Genomic DNA, 18056 nt, shown 5'->3' with positions numbered 1-18056 from the left:
TTCTTCTTCTTCTTCTTCTTCTTCTTCTTCTTCTTCTTCTTCTTCTTCTTCTTCTTCTTCTTCTTCTTTTGCTTTTTGTAGGGGGGAAGGCAGGACAATTGGGGTTAAGTGACTTGCCCAAGGTCACATGGCTAGTAAGTATTAAGTGTCTCAGGCCAGATTTGAACTCAGGTCCTCATGACTCCAGGGCCAGTGCTCTATTCACTGCACCACCTAGCCACCCCCTACTCATATCTTCTACATCATTTCATTCTCGTAATGTATTTCTACATTTTAAATTTCTTATATTATCTAAAGACAGTTCAGTTCATATCATTTGGCATAGCAATATATCCTTCACTGAATGTGCATTAATAGTTTGTCTTTGAAACAAAGGTTTTTGTAGTTAAAAAAAAATAGCATATGGTTTGTTTCCAGGAGACATGTATATTGAAGTAACTTCAAAATCAATTTTAGATTTGGGTTTAAAATATTTTAGGGTAAATACTTGTGCATCTTTCTGATGTTATATTAGTCATTTTCTTCTGTCTAAGCAACACACAGTTATCTAGAGATCATATTGCTTGGTCACAGAGATGCTTGAACTATGAAAATTTTCCTCCTCATTAGTATTATTTAAATGACCCAAAGAGAAAGTCACTTATTTCTACATTCCTGTTGTTTAGTCTTGTCCAACTCTTTGCGACCCCAAAGATTTGGTGTTTTCTTGGTACAGATACTGGAGTGGTTTGCCATTTCCTTCTCCAGTGGCAAACAAAAGTTAAGTGACTTGATCACACAGCTAGGAATTTTCTGAGGCTGGAGTCGAACTCAAGTCTTCCTGACTCCAAGCCAAGCACTCTATTACCTCAAGCACCACCTCATTAATAATAATTTCAGCCTAGAAAAAAATGATAGTCCAAATTTCAAAAATATTCCTGAGAACAAATAAAATATTTGTCTACAAATATTTTAGAACTTAGTTGTTATTGCAAATAAAGTTTGATCATCTTTTGTTTTGAAGTGCTGGTTGGGATTGGGAGTGGAGAAGGGAAATGCTGTGGATTTTGGAAGAGCAGGTTGAAATAAATGATGGAGAGCAAAGGATAGGCATTGGTGGGGAATATAAAAAAAGAAGGGCTTGCAGAAAATATTCTGACTGCTTATTTCATCATTTATGCAAATTTCAACTGTTCTATTTCATAAAATTTGCAAGTAAGCTGCCAAATAAACACACACACACACACACACACACACACACACACACACACCAAAAAACAGGCAACATTTGATCCCTCTAGAAAAAAGCAGGGCGACTTTGTTTTTAACAACTATGAGTACAGGAATAGCATGTGCTTTCTTAATAAATTTATCTTTTTGCCTTCTGACCACAATAAATCGTTTCCATTTTGTGTGAAGTATAAATAACTGTAGTTTATATTCACAAATATAAGTATATATTTCAAAATAATGTTGAGTAAATTTTAAGTAATGGAAAAATGGAGACAGAACTCATAATGCTGGAGTCTCTTTGAGCAGAACCAATCACTACCACCACCACAATCACAGAGGCCAAGGCAAAGCCTCTACTGAGGAAATGAAGTATTTCTAGTTTTTATTGAACTCCTACATAGAAGACCACTTTATCTAAAGTTAGTCTTAAACATTTTCTGGACTGAAGGTTCATTCCTTTTCATTCAGTGTGACCTCTGGTACGTCTCCCAATTCTTACAGAACCCAGTTAAACATGATAAACTTTCTTAAGAAACTGATTGAGGAATTTCAGTGAGAACTTTGAATTTGTTTGGTTTGCTTTAATTGGCACAGTATGGCTAAATGAAGACCTAATGTATCAATAATATTAAATATTTGATCAAATAGTATAATAAAAAGGCATTGATTTTGTCTCCTAATTATAACAGTGCACATTATTTGTGAGAAATTAGTATAGTGCTGTTTTCTGAGAAATGGTTGCTTAGGTATTTCATTGTTAATGTCTTGTCAGATTGGCATTAATACCTCTCTCTTTGTGGTAGAGAGAAAGGTTTATGGATTTGGAGTCAGGGAACCTAGATTCAAATCACCCCCTTCCAGCTTTATATCTAAAAAAAAGTTTTAAAATTTAAAAAAATCTAAAAAAAAAAAGTTAATTTACTGTTTACCTGATCCCTGACCATGTAAGTCATTTCTAGATGCCTTGTTTATCCCCATGACAAGGCACTCGGTGATCTTACATTTCTTTTTCTCTATCTCACAAGCAACTCTGTAACATGCATGTGTTTGCATATATACATTTCATAATATGATTAGTTAATATAATAAAAATATATAGTCTCCATAAAAGGTATTAAATTTTTTAGAAGACCCCCTCCCTCACAACCCTGCCTTAGTCATTAATTACATGCTATTTGTTCTAGGTCTACATAGATTTACACTCAGTCATGTCTGCTGTAAATCCATGAGGATGTCATTAGCATGGAAGTGAACACCTTTTATTGCTTTCTATTTGATTCCTCCTAAGTCCTTTACTATCTTCTTAATGAACTCAGAAAGAAGTGTGTCTTTATATACTGCAGGTATTGCAAGGTAAACAGGGACGATGGAGTGAGAAAGGGAGAAGAGTGGAAGGAAAAGGGAGAGAGAATACCCCTAAATCAGGAAGGCATTATATAAAAGCAAATTTCCTTAAACTAGGGTCCCAGAGCTTAGTGGCTTGGAAATCTAGGGACTGGGGAGAGACCTCAACCCTGTACATCCTCTGTCATGAGTCCAAATCTAATCCTAGATTCTCAGGGATCATTCTCATGGGAAAGGAGCTTGCTTACCAATTACACTTAGCCTCTCAGAGTAGATAGAAAAGCATCAAACTAGATTGCAAAATTTTGTTTTCTCTTAGACTCATAGACATTAGATTAGTCCCCTAGCAGTGGGGAACCTGCGACCGCAAGGACAACCTGTGTCCCTCTCAGGCCTCAAGTGCAGCCCTTTGAATCTAAGCTTCACAGAACAGTTCTAGATTCTGTCAAAGGTCCACACTTGAGGGCCTAGAGGGCCAAAGGTAGCCTCAAGGCTGCAGGTTCTCCACCCCTGGTACTCACCCAGTCTAATGAAATCAATGGTTCCCAAAGGTCATAAAAAATGTTTTTAAATAATTGAAGGTGATTGTAATTTTAGTTAGAAATTAGTTTAAATAAAGATGTAAGTTTTTCCCCTATCCAAGTTTATGAACCCCTGGAAATCCATCCATGAGCCCCTTCAAAGTCTATGAACCCCAGATTAAGACTCCTTGAAATGAACCTTAGAGGTTTTTTGGTCCAACCATTTTATCTGTCATTCAATCGATCAATAATTATTTATCAAGTGCCCATCATGTGCTAAACACTGAGGGCACAAAGTCTAAGTGAAATCACTTCTGTCTACAAGGAGCTGACGTTCTGTAGGGGAAACACACCCACACACTCACATATATACACATATGTGTGTATATGTATACATATATGTGTATGTATATATAATATGTAATGTTATCTATTTATATAAATACAAGGTGTATGGGAGTCACTAACATATGGGAGGAATCAGGAAAGGCCTCATGTAGATGTCACTTGATCTGAGTTTTGAAGGAATCTCAGGATTTTAACACAGGGAGGTAAGGAAACTGATACCCAGAGAAGTATAGTAATTTGTGCTGAAGTGGTAGATAGGGCATTTGCATACAGTTTAGAGTCTGAGCTCTATCCAGTGCACCAGAACCTTTTCTGTTAAGGTATACATATTTACCTTTGTCTACAAGTGAATGCCTGCTTTTTTCTTCTAAGAAGAAAGTCAAAAGGAAGGAGAAAACAATGCCGGAAATTGGACTGGCAGAGACTTTGAAAAGTCAGATGATAGTGAGGCTAGTGGTCCAGGTTAAAACTGGAAAAGGAGGATCAACAAAGACAGAAAAGAGGCAGCGGAAGCCTGGATGATGATGATGGTGGTGGTGGTGGTGCCGCCGATGATAACAAATGACGTTTACTTTTAAAGTTAGCAAATTGCTTTACATAAATTATTTCATTTTGAATGAAAGGGCATTTGTCATAATCTCAAGTTGTTTTTCACCCTGTTTTTTATAAATCAGAAAGAGTGAAGTAGAGGATAAAGGGCCATTTTTGGATGTTGAAAAGCTGGATCTTCCCAACACATTGTAGCTATGTGTCCCTGGTCATGTCATTTGACATATCAGTGCTCTAGGCAACTAAGACTATAAATTGAAGACTTATAGTATTCATTGGCAGAGGGAATTTTCTCATCCTGGAATTCTTTATACTATTGAAATCATGGTTCTGGTTCCTATCCCCTGACTTATAAATCCATGTAACTTTTCCCTTGAATTCTAATCCTTCAAAGCTCAGGTTCTTAAAAGGGGAAGTCTGATAATGCCTCTTGGGGAAGCAGACCAGTTAACCTTAATCAAATTGAATGTATCAGAATGAACCTAAATTTCTCCTCATCTGTCATTTAGAACTTTCTGGACATTTGCATTTGCAGGTAATTGTTTTCCACCATAAAGTTTAGTTACCATGAGGATGATCTTTCTTCTAACATGTTATTAGATCTTTAGTGAAGTTTTGGTCTGAAATGTGTTTTGAGTTAGTCTCTTATCTTCATGAATAATCTTAGTCAATGCCTTTGTTTTTATTTTCTCTCCATTTTGACAAAAACATGGCTCATATATACATATATGTATATAGAGAGATATTTAAGTATATATGTGTATATATATGGAGAGAGACAGACAGACAGAGACAGAGATACCAACTGGGAAGTCTCCCTTTTCCCCTCCAAGAAATATACTATCAGATGGGTGACAGAGACTACTTTATATATTTCATACACAGACAGACAAGACACTCAGAGAGAGACACAGACACAGAGATACATACAAAGAGGGGGAGGGGGGGAGAAAAAGAGAGAGGGAGAGAGAGAGAGAGAGAGAGAGAGAGAGAGAGAGAGAGAGAGAGAGAGATTTGCATGGAACCAAGAGAGATTGAGGCAATGTTTGAAGAATCAAATACTTTATTATTAACACCATAAGCAAATCTGTCCTTTTCAATTTTAATCCCTGTGAAATCCAGTAGACTGTACCCTAAACCAATTTTAGTTTATTTCTAATTATTTACCTTTCAGGTCAAAGATAAAAGGCGTGTCAATCTGACATGTTTTAGTTAGACTTGTGTTTAGCAAGCACTTTATGGAATTTGCCTCATAAAGATCAGCAGAGAAGAACAAATGGCCCTTGATTTTCCACTTGAAGAGACCAGGTTACTTTGCTCATCCCTTGTCTACTGCATCATTGATACATTTTCTACTACCCTATCCACCATCCTCTCTTTTTAAGACTTCAAACATCCCCCATTCCTTCAAATACTTTCAACATAGCAAAGAGGTTTTGCTCACCAATAGGAGAAAACAGATTGCTATGTGCACAGTGTGCTCTGATAAATCCATGTTAGTTGAATGATTTATAGACAACCCTTGCTTAATACAACCAAGATCTGATACTCTCCTAAGCAGACATCCATTCAAGCATATCACAGTAGCATAGAATGGACCTTTAAGAATGGAAAAGACCTCAAAAATTATCTAGTCCATTTACAGATTAAATAGAAAAAAACAGAGTGTTCAAAGACAAAATCTACCCCACATTTTCTAAACAACCCCCCCAAAACAAAACAAAACACAATATGATGTTGAAGGGAAGAAATGGCAGTTTGCAAGAGAGAAAGATGTTCTTGAATTAAATTCCTAAAGCTTTGCACAGGCCATAGAGAGCTTGCCTGAGCCCAGAGGTTCTGGCTTTAAGTGTTGCCTCTGACAGACTGGCTGTGTAGAGAAGATGCTGAGGGACCTTGGAGTAGTGCCAAAGGAAGGCGAGGCATCACAATTTTTGCCCTGTCATAGCTTTAATTCAGATATAGCTAATTAAAAGCAAAGGAAACTTGAAGGCTGAGATTTTGCTAAGATTTATCCTTCTGGCCTTTGCCTTTCTGAACACCAAATACCTGTAACAGGAGTACTTCCCTCTGTCAGACACTAGGGGTAGTTAGGTGGCACAATGCATAGAGCACAATGAATAGGACCTGGAGTTGGGAAGAATCATCTTGCTGAGTGCAAAACCAGTCGTAGACACTTGCTAACTGTGTGACCTTGGGCGAGTCACTTAACTCTGCCTTGATTTCCTCATCTGTAAAATGAGTTGAAGAAGGAAATGGCAAACCACTCCAGTATTTTTGCCAAGAAAATTCCAAATGGGGTCATGGAGAGTGAAAATTACATGAGAAAAATTCAATTCTGGGGGATGAGAAGTTTTAAACTGTATGTTTTAGGGATAGTCTTCTTTGGGTAAGAGCAGTCTGTAGTCCAAGTCCATAGATTATGTTTTCAAATGGCAGAAATTTATCAACCCATAAATAGTCTGCCCAGTCAGCCAGACCATAGTCACAAAGAAAGAAAGGCACACCTCAGTGATTGAATACCCAAAGGTTGAATGACAAGGGGGTATGTATACTGACATGTAGCTTTATGAGAGGAAGGGGCTGGTGCTGCTGCTGAACATTCCCTAGTAATTTCTTTCCCCCTCTTTAAATTACTTGTATGGAGATAATTTTCATTCACCCTTTTGAGAAGCTGGACCAGACACTTGTGGGACCAGGGCAAACTTTGAAAATCATTCCTTCCCTTCCAGTACTGCCCACCCTCAGAACTGAATTTGACTTAACAGCATATATATATTCAATTTGCAAATTGACTTAAATGTCAACATCAATACATATCTATATACCAGGCAGAGGGGGATTTTTCTGGCATAGAAAATATTTGTGTCTCTTTCCTCTATTCATTTACTCTGTCAGACCTGTGTGACCACCATTTGGATAGGTTTCTTTCTGATTTCCCATTTTATTTCCACCAAAGCTTTTTTTTTAACCAAATCACACTACCCTGTGTTTGCAGATCCTCCCCCCCCCCCTTTCTTTGAATGCCTAGGACTTAAGTCAGTGCCTGGCATAGGATAAGCATTTAATAAATACTTGTTTGCCGACTGTTGCTACTTCTTTCTGCTGAGTTTGAATTGGCAAAGATTCCAACTTTTAGTCCTTAAATGAAAATGCAAATCATCATAAAATTCCATTGAATTCTGACCCAGGTTCCCACTCTGATAAAGAGCAGGACTGGATTCTGCATGCTGCCTCTTGACTACTTCCAGCTCCAAGAACAACTCTGAAGAAGCTGTATGTAGGACTGCTTCCTGAAGCTCAGGGCTGGATTCCTACCTACAATCTACTCCGTTAAGTGCTTCTCCTTTGAGAGAGCGATTGAATGTAGTTTAACTGATATAAAGAATCCTGCGTGCCTACCTGTTCTTTAACCAGCCCACCTGTCAATAGTGTTGTTTCTCAGCACATTCCCTCTCACTCATCCCCAAACACTGCCTTGATCTTCCTTTCTCCTTTTTATCCCTTCATCCAGAGAGGCATCTCTCTAGATGGCCTGGGAAAATGAGATGAGTGTGTTGAACTCTTCTGAGGAAACCTTGACTGAAATCAGAAAGGAAAGGGCCCTAGAAGAAAGAACCCTGTCTGGCATAGAAGTCTGAAGAGATGGGTTTGGAATCTTAGCTTTGCCGGGTATGATCACTGAGCAAATTACTTACATTCCCAAAGCTTCAATTTCATCATCTGCAAAATAACAGTGTTTATGCCACCTAACAAAGTTGTCCAAATTAACATGCAAATCAACATTTAAATATGATCAATTATTACTAATGCTAACAGCTCACTTAACTATTTATCTACCTTAACAACTGGGCAAAGGTATTGACTGAGTAGTACCTCTAGCATCACAGTTAGGAAGAGGTGGTTTCTGGGATCTGAATTTGTGATTCTATTGGTATAAGGAAATCCTAATATGGAGACTCCCTTTACTAATGTATGTAGGTCTGCAACTGTTCTGTAACTTAAAGATTCAGAGAATAAATGATTTCCCAAAAGCTACACAGTCAATATGTGTGGCCAGTGTGTTTCAGAGGAGACTGGAACCTAGATCTCTGTCTCTGTCTCTCTCTCCCCTCCCTTCTTCTTTCTCTCCCTCTCCCTCTTCTTCTCCTTCTTCCTCCTTCTCTCCCTCCATTTTGCAAATGCTTTCCATATAATGTTCTTCCTAGCAGAACCTTGTACTCTTCCCATTTCCTATCCAGCTTTTTTCTTTATAGCAATTTCTTTTGCAATTTGTCAAATTGCACACTTTGAGTACCAACATCTGCTTTTTGAGCCTAAAACTATATTGTTTTCTTCTCATTCTAATCATGTCTGAACATCACAGATGCCCCCATTTCATACCCACAGCCCTCATTGTAGTGCCAGGCAACACTGATTGCCCTCTTTAAAGTCTGGCCCCTGTATTTGACCAACACTATTGTTATGCCATGTGGACTATGAGTTTTTCTGAGAAAATACAGATCATTATAATCATCATACAGATTGATCCAGTGCAGAAGTTACTAACTTAAGGTCCATGAGCTTGTTTAAAATTATTTTGATAACTGCATTTCAATGTAATTGCAATAGTAAATTTTATAATCCTGTATAGTTTATCATATGCATTTTATAATTATTCTAAGAAGTCCACAGACTTCACCTGACAGTCAAAGGGATCCATGACAAAAAAACTAAGAGCCTCATGGTAGTGTTGGCACTTTCAAATAGTAGTGACCCTATTGACCAATTACATTAAATTGACCTTTTATTGGACTTCAGAAATCTCCCTGTCATTTGACAAGCCTAGTCTAATTTATGCTGGTCTGGGAACCAGGGACTATTATCAATATGTCTCATGGTATAATTCACAACAGCCAAGGTGGTATATTTTACGATTAATTTATGTATTATTGCTAGCAATCAATTTTATAACCATTTATTGACATAAATACTGATCACATAATATTCCATGGTTGCTTTGTGTTAAAACATTTACAGAAGAGGACAATATTTTTATTAAGACACAAAGTTTTCAAAAAACAAGAGATTTTATTAATATATTTAGAATTCTCTTAAAGGACAGTTGGTGCTGTAGGAATGCAAACTGTAGTGAATGGCCTGTGATGACGTAAAGAGCCGTTGAAGGATAAACCTCGATAGATGTTGCTGTAGAGCGCTCCCTGCTGGCCAGCGAGAAAAATGGACTTCATTTTCATTCCCTGTTAGCTCTGAAGTTGCTTTCCTGATCTTTCATAATTTTTGGGTTAGAGGTGGATGGTGTGTGTGTGGTGGGGGGAGGAGGGATGGAAGAGAAGGAAGGAGTTAAGTGATTGAGCACAGTTTTCTTCCAAAGGTAATGAAGCTCAAAAAAGTGAGAGAACACCCTTGGTGCATAGGATCAGAGTAGGAAAGAACCTTACAGAGGTCATGGAGTCTTACCAGCTGACTTTTACTGATGAGGAACCTGAGTTTAAAAGAGAGTTAATGATCCCTACTGAGTCATAAAGGTAATATGTGGTAGAGTAGTGAACTATACCCAGGTCCTCAGGCTCCACTATATAAAGATTCTCTAGGTATACCAGTCTTTTACTTGGGAATCAAGGTGACACCGTGGCTTTAAAAAAAAAAGGCAGGAGCTTATAATGATGATGGTCTGAACTATGGAAGTGGCATAAATCACACACATAAAAGAAAATGATTCTGTGAAAGACCCAATAGTTGCTCATATCATAGCTGACAAGTGGACAGAATCTGTCTTGCAAACTGAAATATGAAAGGTCAAGTGATATATGAATAAATAAATGGATGAGCATTTATTAGGTACTTGCTGTGTGTAAAACACTGGGCTAAGCCCTAAGGGGAGGGGGGCGGGAATACAAAAAAAAAAAAGACAGTTCCTTGCTCTCAAGGAGTTCACCTTCTAATTTGGAAGATGACATATATAGAAAGTTTCAGTTCTACAAGCCAGATGGGAAAGTCCCACAGTCCTTAGGGTATAGTGGCAAAGCATATATTAATGCCTTTTCATATCAGTATTTGTTTGACAAATCACCTCATATTTAAGTTTCAGTTTTCTTGTCCATAAAATGAGTTTAATTAGACAAATGCTAAAGTCTCTTCTAAGGCTAAATCCATTATTCTCCTTGAAAATCTGATAAGCCAAGTTATTTTCAAAAGCAAAGAACCAATAAGACAACTCCTTACCTCTCTATAGTGTTCAATAGTCAACAGAGATATTGTTTAAGGGGGAAAACTCTCTTATTTAGAGGACTGGTGTGTGTAATACAACCAAAGACTTAAAACTGTAAATGACCCATTATTTTCTCCATCCCCTTTGTTTTATAGATGAGAAAACTGAGGCCCAGAGAGATTGTAACTTCCCCAAGGTAAATGGCATGAAGAAGTTTGATTCTAAAACAGGTTCTTTATTCCTTATGCCTAGTCAAGTCCAATTTGTCTACTAGAAAAGGAGGGGGTATAAGACCACCACATTTCTACACTGGAACCTTGTTTCAACTAACCTCATATCTTACCCAGCAATTTATATCCCAGAGGAATCTGCAAAACAAAACATTAATAAACTGAGGAACTCTTACTGCTCTGTTCTTGAGCCATCTGGGAAAAAAAGTATGAGAGCAAAGTGGATCAGAATATGAGAGAATTCCTGGTTCTCAACCTTGAGATCCTGAGGGAGGGAGGGGTCTTGTGTCATGCCAATCTTGGTTTCTTCAATCTTCATTCATATTAGGTGATTGATAAATGTTTGTCCAACTGAGTTGTATTGAACTCATAATACTAGAGGTGACTGTGGCTTCAGATTATCTATAGTATGCACTTTCCTGTGCTTGTTTTTTTTTTTTTAATAGGTTATATAGCTAACACAATAATGTTTCTTTAAAGAGTAGATCAAACTAATTACTCTCCCAGGATCTTTCGGGGGTGCCTCATCCCGTCATAGTTGGGTCCTACTACCTGAATAAGTCTTTGAATACGAGCCTCGCACACATTGCGTTTGTTGTTCAAGAACCTGCCTGACTATTTGGAGAGGCTTATCACTTTTGTAATTAATGAATAACTTTTACTAAATGAGTTATAATCTGTGTGGGTGTAAAAAGTACTAAAACAAGAAATAGATCTTTCAAAAAACTGTTAAGTATCAAATAGCTTTGGACCTTCTGCTCTCCCTCCATCCCTTCTTTCTTTTTTCCCTCTTATTTTTTGTTTGCTTGTTTTCTACAAGGTTCAGATTGAGAAATAGCCGGGATATTAATACTTTTAATGCTTCCGGTTATTTCCTCTTACATATCATGGTTCGGAAGAAACCGCCTAATCCCGCTTGCCACAGGAGGTTGTCTGCATGTGCCCCTGGCTTTTCTGAGTCCTGATTTGTGGGCCTCATAGTCCCTGCAGGGCAGAGTCCCTCCTTTCCTGTAGGGGCTGTGTCTTGGGTTGTCATGACGTTTAGTGAGCAAATCCAGCAGCTCAAATACAGACACCGACCCATAGAAAAGCTGCCTCCCAAATTTAATTGCCGGATTCGATTTCTTGCGGAATCGCTTTTGATGTCGGGAAAATCTCTTTAGAGGGTATTTATTAGAACTTCAACCCCAAAGGCAGAGATGGGGAATGAGGGAAGAAAAAGAGAGATGAGGGTGGGGTTTGAGAGAAGGGGTTGTGTATGTGATGAGGGGAACGTCAGGAAGGGAAATACTAGGGAATGTAGGTAGAGGCCTGGGGATCAAACTAAGTTCTCTTTGGTTTGAGCCTGCCCCTCAGGGATGCATTCCTCCTCTGGACCAAGGCTCCGATCCCAGACTTTGGAATTTCCTTTAGGAGAAAGGCAGTATACGAGCTTTATAACCCTGCACCCCAATTTTTTCCCAATCAGCTCAATAAAATGAAGAACTCCACACCTAAGCTCTTTTACAGGAAACTCCATGCACTTGCGCAAATTATTCCGAGGATCTGGACTTGCGGAGAAGCAGCTCCTGACTAAAAATTTGGGAAACCTACTTAGTATAGAGCATCCGGGCCGACCTTGGAATTCAGGACAGAGAAAAAGACATCAGTTTTTTTTTTTTCTTTGCTGATATCTAAGGTGAATCAAGAGAATACCCACTCATTCCCCCATTTCGGTTCAGAGGGGAGCTCAATGCGTTCTAAACCACGCAGGTAAACACACACACACGCACACATACATACACACAAACAAGCGCTCGCGCGCTGGATTTTACTCTTTGGAGTGAGAGAAAACATTCATTTCTGCGAGTAAAATTACACTAACTAGTACAATTTCTACACAGCTACTCGGAGTATAATAAAACTAGGAACGGTACTAATATATTTCGGAGGAGAGAACTTTCCTGGGGCCGACTGTCTCATCCTCCCACCATCAATTTCTCCACCTTGGTTTTGGAAGGGAATGGGGGTGAAATCCTCTGCAGGGGGAGAATGCACATAGGAAAACCTCCAATTTGGGATCAGAAGGGTCTTTTTTCTCTCCCAGCTGTGTCTATTAAGTAGTTCTGCTTTTCGATCAAATCTGAGCTGCTTGGGGAGAGAGACAGAGACAGAGACAGAGAGACAGAGACAGAGAGAGAGAGAGAGAGAGAGAGAGAGAGAGAGAGAGAGAGAGAGACAGAGAGAGAGAGAGAGAGAGAGAGAGACAGAGAGACAGAGACAGAGAGAGACAGAGAGACAGACAGACAGAGAGAGAGACAGAGAGAGAGAGACAGAGAGACAGAGACAGAGAGAGAGACAGACAGAGACAGAGAGACAGAGAGAGACAGAGACAGAGAGACAGAGACAGAGAGAAGAGAGAGACAGAGAGACAGAGACAGAGAGAGACAGAGAGACAGAGACAGAGGGAGAAACTTTCTCCAGGCAAGGCAATGGAAAGACTAGTGTGTTGGGACAGATAACTTCAGTGTGGTTGTGGATAGAACCCCCTCATAACTCACCCCAACCCCACCCACCCACGGACACCGTCGCTTGAGAATTGTTGGAAACTTAGCACGACCGTCTACATAGCCGAGTAGAATATAAGTTCTCTGAGGGCAGATATTGTTATAATTTTTATTTGGGCATTCTCAGAGTCTGCATAATGTTGCTCACAGTAGCAATTTAATAAATACTTGAATGAATGAATGCATACATGAATAAATGAATGGGAAAAACCTAATCCTAGAGTTTCACTTGTTCTATAACTATAGAATTAAAATAAAGCTCAAGGTGAAAGAGACAAAAAGCGTCAGAGACTAAGGATGATAATGCACCTGGATCCAAACCCTGGGGTTAGCAAACTAGAGCCCAACACGGAATCTCATTGGTTGGCCCGTAGAATTTTCGCTTTTGGCATGATTGATGCTATCATCGCCATTAAGGGCTATCATCGCAACTAAAGGGTACATAATTAATAAAGATTACACCCATTATATTTAAACTTCACCCTTAATTAATTTAGCGGGTGGGTGAGGGGATTTACGAGATCTCCAAGGCTCATTTGCATTTGGAAAATTCCACCAGCGTCGTTGCGTTGGTGTCGCAGGAGCCATAGCCAGGTGTCAGGACTCCAGAGTAATTGGGTTTAAATTGAGTCGTGGGCAAGTGTCTCTCCTTCTAGCCTCTGCGTATATCCTTCTTCCTCAGCTTGCATTCCTTCCTCGGGGAAACTCGGAGAGCGCCTCCCATTGCCGACCTGCACTGGTTTCTTGCAGCAAAACAAAAATCTCCCTTGCTAAGTTCTGCTACTCTTTGATGCCCAGTCAGCTGGTCCTAGGATCTTGCTCTCGGAAGAAAAGCGGGTCTCTTCTCTTGTGCCAGAGGGTTTCAAACCCTTTAGGGTCTCGACTAGCCTGAATAGGCAGACTGGAATCTTCTGGCAGTTGCACACCAGGCCTGGGAAGCAAATAAACCCTAAGAAGGACTGCCTAAAGTTTGCAGACCCCTTCTCCCACCCCGAGACTACCTCCATTCTCTAGGAAGGCACGAGGCCTGATTCTAGACTAATTTCCCTCTGCTTGAGGGAGATAAAGCCTTAGTTTAGGAGCTAAAGTTTAGAATGGGGGCCAAAGTCTTCATAAAACCTCACACTCTTTTTGTCTCTGGCTTGGGTTGTTAACGGAAAGGGAAAAATATGGTCCTTAAAGGGTTTCTCTAATTGAGATTAACTATAGAAGTGGGGAGAAGACAATGGTGGCTCAGCTTTGCTGAGTACAGGACCTATTTTTGGAGATCCCTAGTTCAGTAATTTTATGGAGAGGGAGAGTAATTCCAAACCTAATGGTATATACCTCCTCGAGTGTTCAAAATTCCATTGGTGATGAGGAGAGGGTATTAGCCCCTGACCTTGCCAGTGTCTACCCAAGCTCCCTGCTCTCTTAGCAACAAGAGAGAGGAGAATATTCGAACAGGGAATAAACGCTCTAATCTTGCCTCTCTCTAAGGAGGGGCTGCCTCAGTACCCCCCAGTTCCCAGGGTGCCGAGAAGATAAGCCCCGAACCTGCTTCTCTCCCTCCCCTCACTCTCCCCTCCCTTCTTCCCATCCTCCTCTGTTGAAAAGAGGGCCATTTAAAGCTGCCACCCTACAGGCGACACCAAGTCTTCCCTTGTTTCCCAAAGCCTGGTGAAATTCACTTTTGTCCGGCGTCACACACATGTTCCTTGCTACCCGAAACAGTAATGAAATCCGATAATGAAATCAGCTCACCGAAGGGATCACAAGTTCAAAATCCCCCACGACTTATTATTCCTTGCTCTTTGAAACACACACACACACACACACACACACACACACACACACACACACACACGGGGCGGGGGTGAAGGCTGTGTCAAATAAAACCATCCTAACCCAAATTCTTTGGAAGGGAAAGCAAGCAAAATATGACTGAAATTATTCCTCCTCTGCTTTCCAGAATAGCCCCATTGATGACCATTTAAATGTCAGGCTTCAGGCAAATGAGCGAAACGATTCTAGCTAGACTCGAAGAGTTTACTGTTATAACAGATATTAACGAGAGGGATAAAATGTGGTTCCACGTGTTCTGGACAACCGCTGCTGTCCCTGCAATGCTTGCCATTTCCTTTGCACTACTGAACTACACCTCTTCAGCTCAAGTCCCATATGCAAGCACTACAGCTCAGTTAAAGCAAAGTTGAAAATATCTTCTTTCTTCTCTTTTCTAAAAGGAAAAGGAAAAAGGAAAGGGAAGAAAGAAGGGAGGGAGGGAGGAAAGAAGAAAGGGAAGAAAGAAAGGAGGGAGGGAGGAAAGAAGGAAGGAGGAAAGGAAAGGAAGGAAAAAGGAAAGGAAAAAAAAGGAAGAATCAACCCCCAAGAGATGGGGAATAATGGGGAGGGGGTGGTGATAAAATTGCCCTGTCATCGCCTCTCCTTCCCTCTTGCCTTCCACCTGCCACGCATGACGCAGGGAAAGGTACTTGCTCCTCTATCGCCTAAGTGATACCCTGTTTAAATACACAGCTTTACATACCTTTTTTTCCTCTTCCTTTCCTAGGTCTGAAGAAGGCAAGTAATTGAAAAACAGCACGAGAGCGAGGAGACGTGTGGACTTGTGGATGGGGCATGAAAGCGATGGGAGAAACTTCAAAGGTTTCAGTAACGACTTTTCAACCTTTATTTATGTGCCTATTAATACAATATCCATCATGTAGATATATATCTTTATCCTTTAAACTGATATGCTGGGAATCAATTGGCTATGCAGATTACATTTCATAAGTTTCCAAATGTTAATCTTCCGGACTCTAGGCTAACATATATGTATATAATACACACATACATTACGCACACATATATATCCAACTAGTATTGTATTTCGTTTGGGAAAAGGAATCTTTTAAAAACAATTAATCTCGGGGCTACTTGTCTTAACTGCTTCCTAAGGCTGTGGCCAAGGATTTCTCTGGAGATTGGTCTCTAAATTTTAGGGGTTCAGTTCCACCGCAGACAAGAAAAAACAGCAAAGACTGTTGGGCAATTGAGAAAACTAATCTTTATAGGACTGGTCATTTTGGGAAACTTGTTTGCGGAATCTCTGTAGTTGTAAAAAAAAATTTTTTTTTTTCTGAAAGAGTGTCAACTTCAAGGAAGTTTCATCATTCTCTTGGTCTTAGCTTGAGATGATCAACATTTTTTTTAAACTTTCCTTTTTCATTAAAAATAGCTTTTCATCATAGCTTCTTGGACTGACATATTCTTTTTTAATTAACCCCTGTCTTTTGTTAGATTTTTTAATTCAGATTTTTAAAAGATTCTTCTTGAAAAACGGAAACCTTGTTTTTTAATGTTCAGATATTTTGTGTGTGTGTGTGTTTTTTTTAAGTAAGTCAGGAAGAGATTAACTGATCGTATTGTATTCACAGAGGTTCGAACCTATTCCTGGTGTAGTTGGATTTTTTCTTTGAAAGGAAGATTGGGTTAGGAGAAAATTTATCTAAAACCTTTAATTGTATCTCTCCTTTTGGTCACAGATTTGCCATGGAAATAGCCTGTTGCTGGATGGGGGAAGCTCAAGGGAAGCGCAATTTCAGAACTGCTGTTTCTGTGGGGTAATCATTCCCTCCTGTCCCACGGCAACCAGTTCTCCCTGAAGACTTTTATATTGTGTGGCAGAGGGACTGTGCCTAACCTTTCTGCCTTTGCTTGTCTTTACCACTTGTTGTTTCCACACACTCCCAGGCGCTGATATATATATATATATATATATATATATATATATATATTTTTTTTTTTTAATTGTAATTACGACTTCACAGACATCCTTGTAGAAAAAAAGTACTCCGAATGGATGCATTTCCTGAGTATGCAGGCGCTGAGGCTAGCTAACCACCACATCCTACCCTCAATCCAACTTCGTATCTCCTTGTCCTTCTAGAACTGTCACCCTGACTTTGAGGTTCCCACAGGATGGAAAGAATCCGACGGTGAAGACCAAGCGACCAAAGAGTTCCACGTGATAAAGACCCCTAACCCTTCAACCCCCGACTACCTGAGCTGTGTGGTAAATTCAACCTCAGCAAGAATTTCTCTAAATGACAAAGGTGTCAGCCGGAACAATGCCCTGTTTGTTTAACTGAACCTGACCAGTTTTGTTCTACAACCACACTCCAAAGCAGCCACTACCTTTGACTTCAAATGGGTTCCTGACTTTGTCAATAAGCATAAACATCCCCCACACCCCCACACCTCCCCTTTACAGGTTTCCGACCGAGATCTGACTTCTTGAATTGTCAAATAGGAGTCAATGAGGTCAAAGAAAGAAGAGTTTCTCCCTCTTCTTCCAACAGGTTGTAAATTTCTGAATCAGTTTGTGTTTTTAGTTACCTGAAAATACCTATGGATACCAAGTCCCTTTTGTCACAGAACAATAAGTAGAACATCAGTTCCTCCCAGGAACCCAACCTTCATCCTCACTCCTGTCACCCCCTCCTGCCTTCAAAGAGAAAGAAAACACTCTTTCCCATCTCAGTCCCGTAGAAGCATGCAAGTGCAGGGCACATCGTGTAGACATTTTGTTCTCAGGACAGAGACTCCTTCACCACCAAAACCCCCCACCCTACCCCTTCCAGTGCCCAAAAGCTTTCTCCTGTAGCTCTCAAACAGTTAAGCAACAGCCCCCCTGCTGTTTCTCACCACCATTCCCCTGGATCCTTCCAGAACCTTATCTTAGTTTTCGATTTTAGATTTCAAATCTCTCCGTGGCTCCAAACGGGTGGTCTCTTAGATTTGGTTCGAATGTACTTTCAATATTAAATGGAATAGAATTGTTAATTGTTTTTATAATGACTCCTTTTTCCAGGTCTAATTTCCCCCTGAATGAAGTTTTGGGAACATTCTTTTCCTTGTTTTGGATTAAGAGAATTAAAATACAGGCAGTTAATAGATGCAGTTTGGGAAAATATGGTGATATTTTGAGCACTCTTGTCTTCTTTCCCTCTTCTTTTATCTCTCATTTCTCACTCTCCTGTTCTAATCCTTGTCTTCTCCTCCCTCCCCTTCCCTCCCTTCCTTTTTCTCTTCCTTCTTTCCTTTCTTCCAT

This window comes from Petaurus breviceps, unplaced genomic scaffold (assembly GCF_028583685.1).
Source record: "Petaurus breviceps papuanus isolate PSGF00001 unplaced genomic scaffold, PetGlider_PUasm1.0 688, whole genome shotgun sequence".
Taxonomy (NCBI): domain Eukaryota; kingdom Metazoa; phylum Chordata; class Mammalia; order Diprotodontia; family Petauridae; genus Petaurus; species Petaurus breviceps.
Note: the sequence above shows the minus strand (reverse complement) of the source record.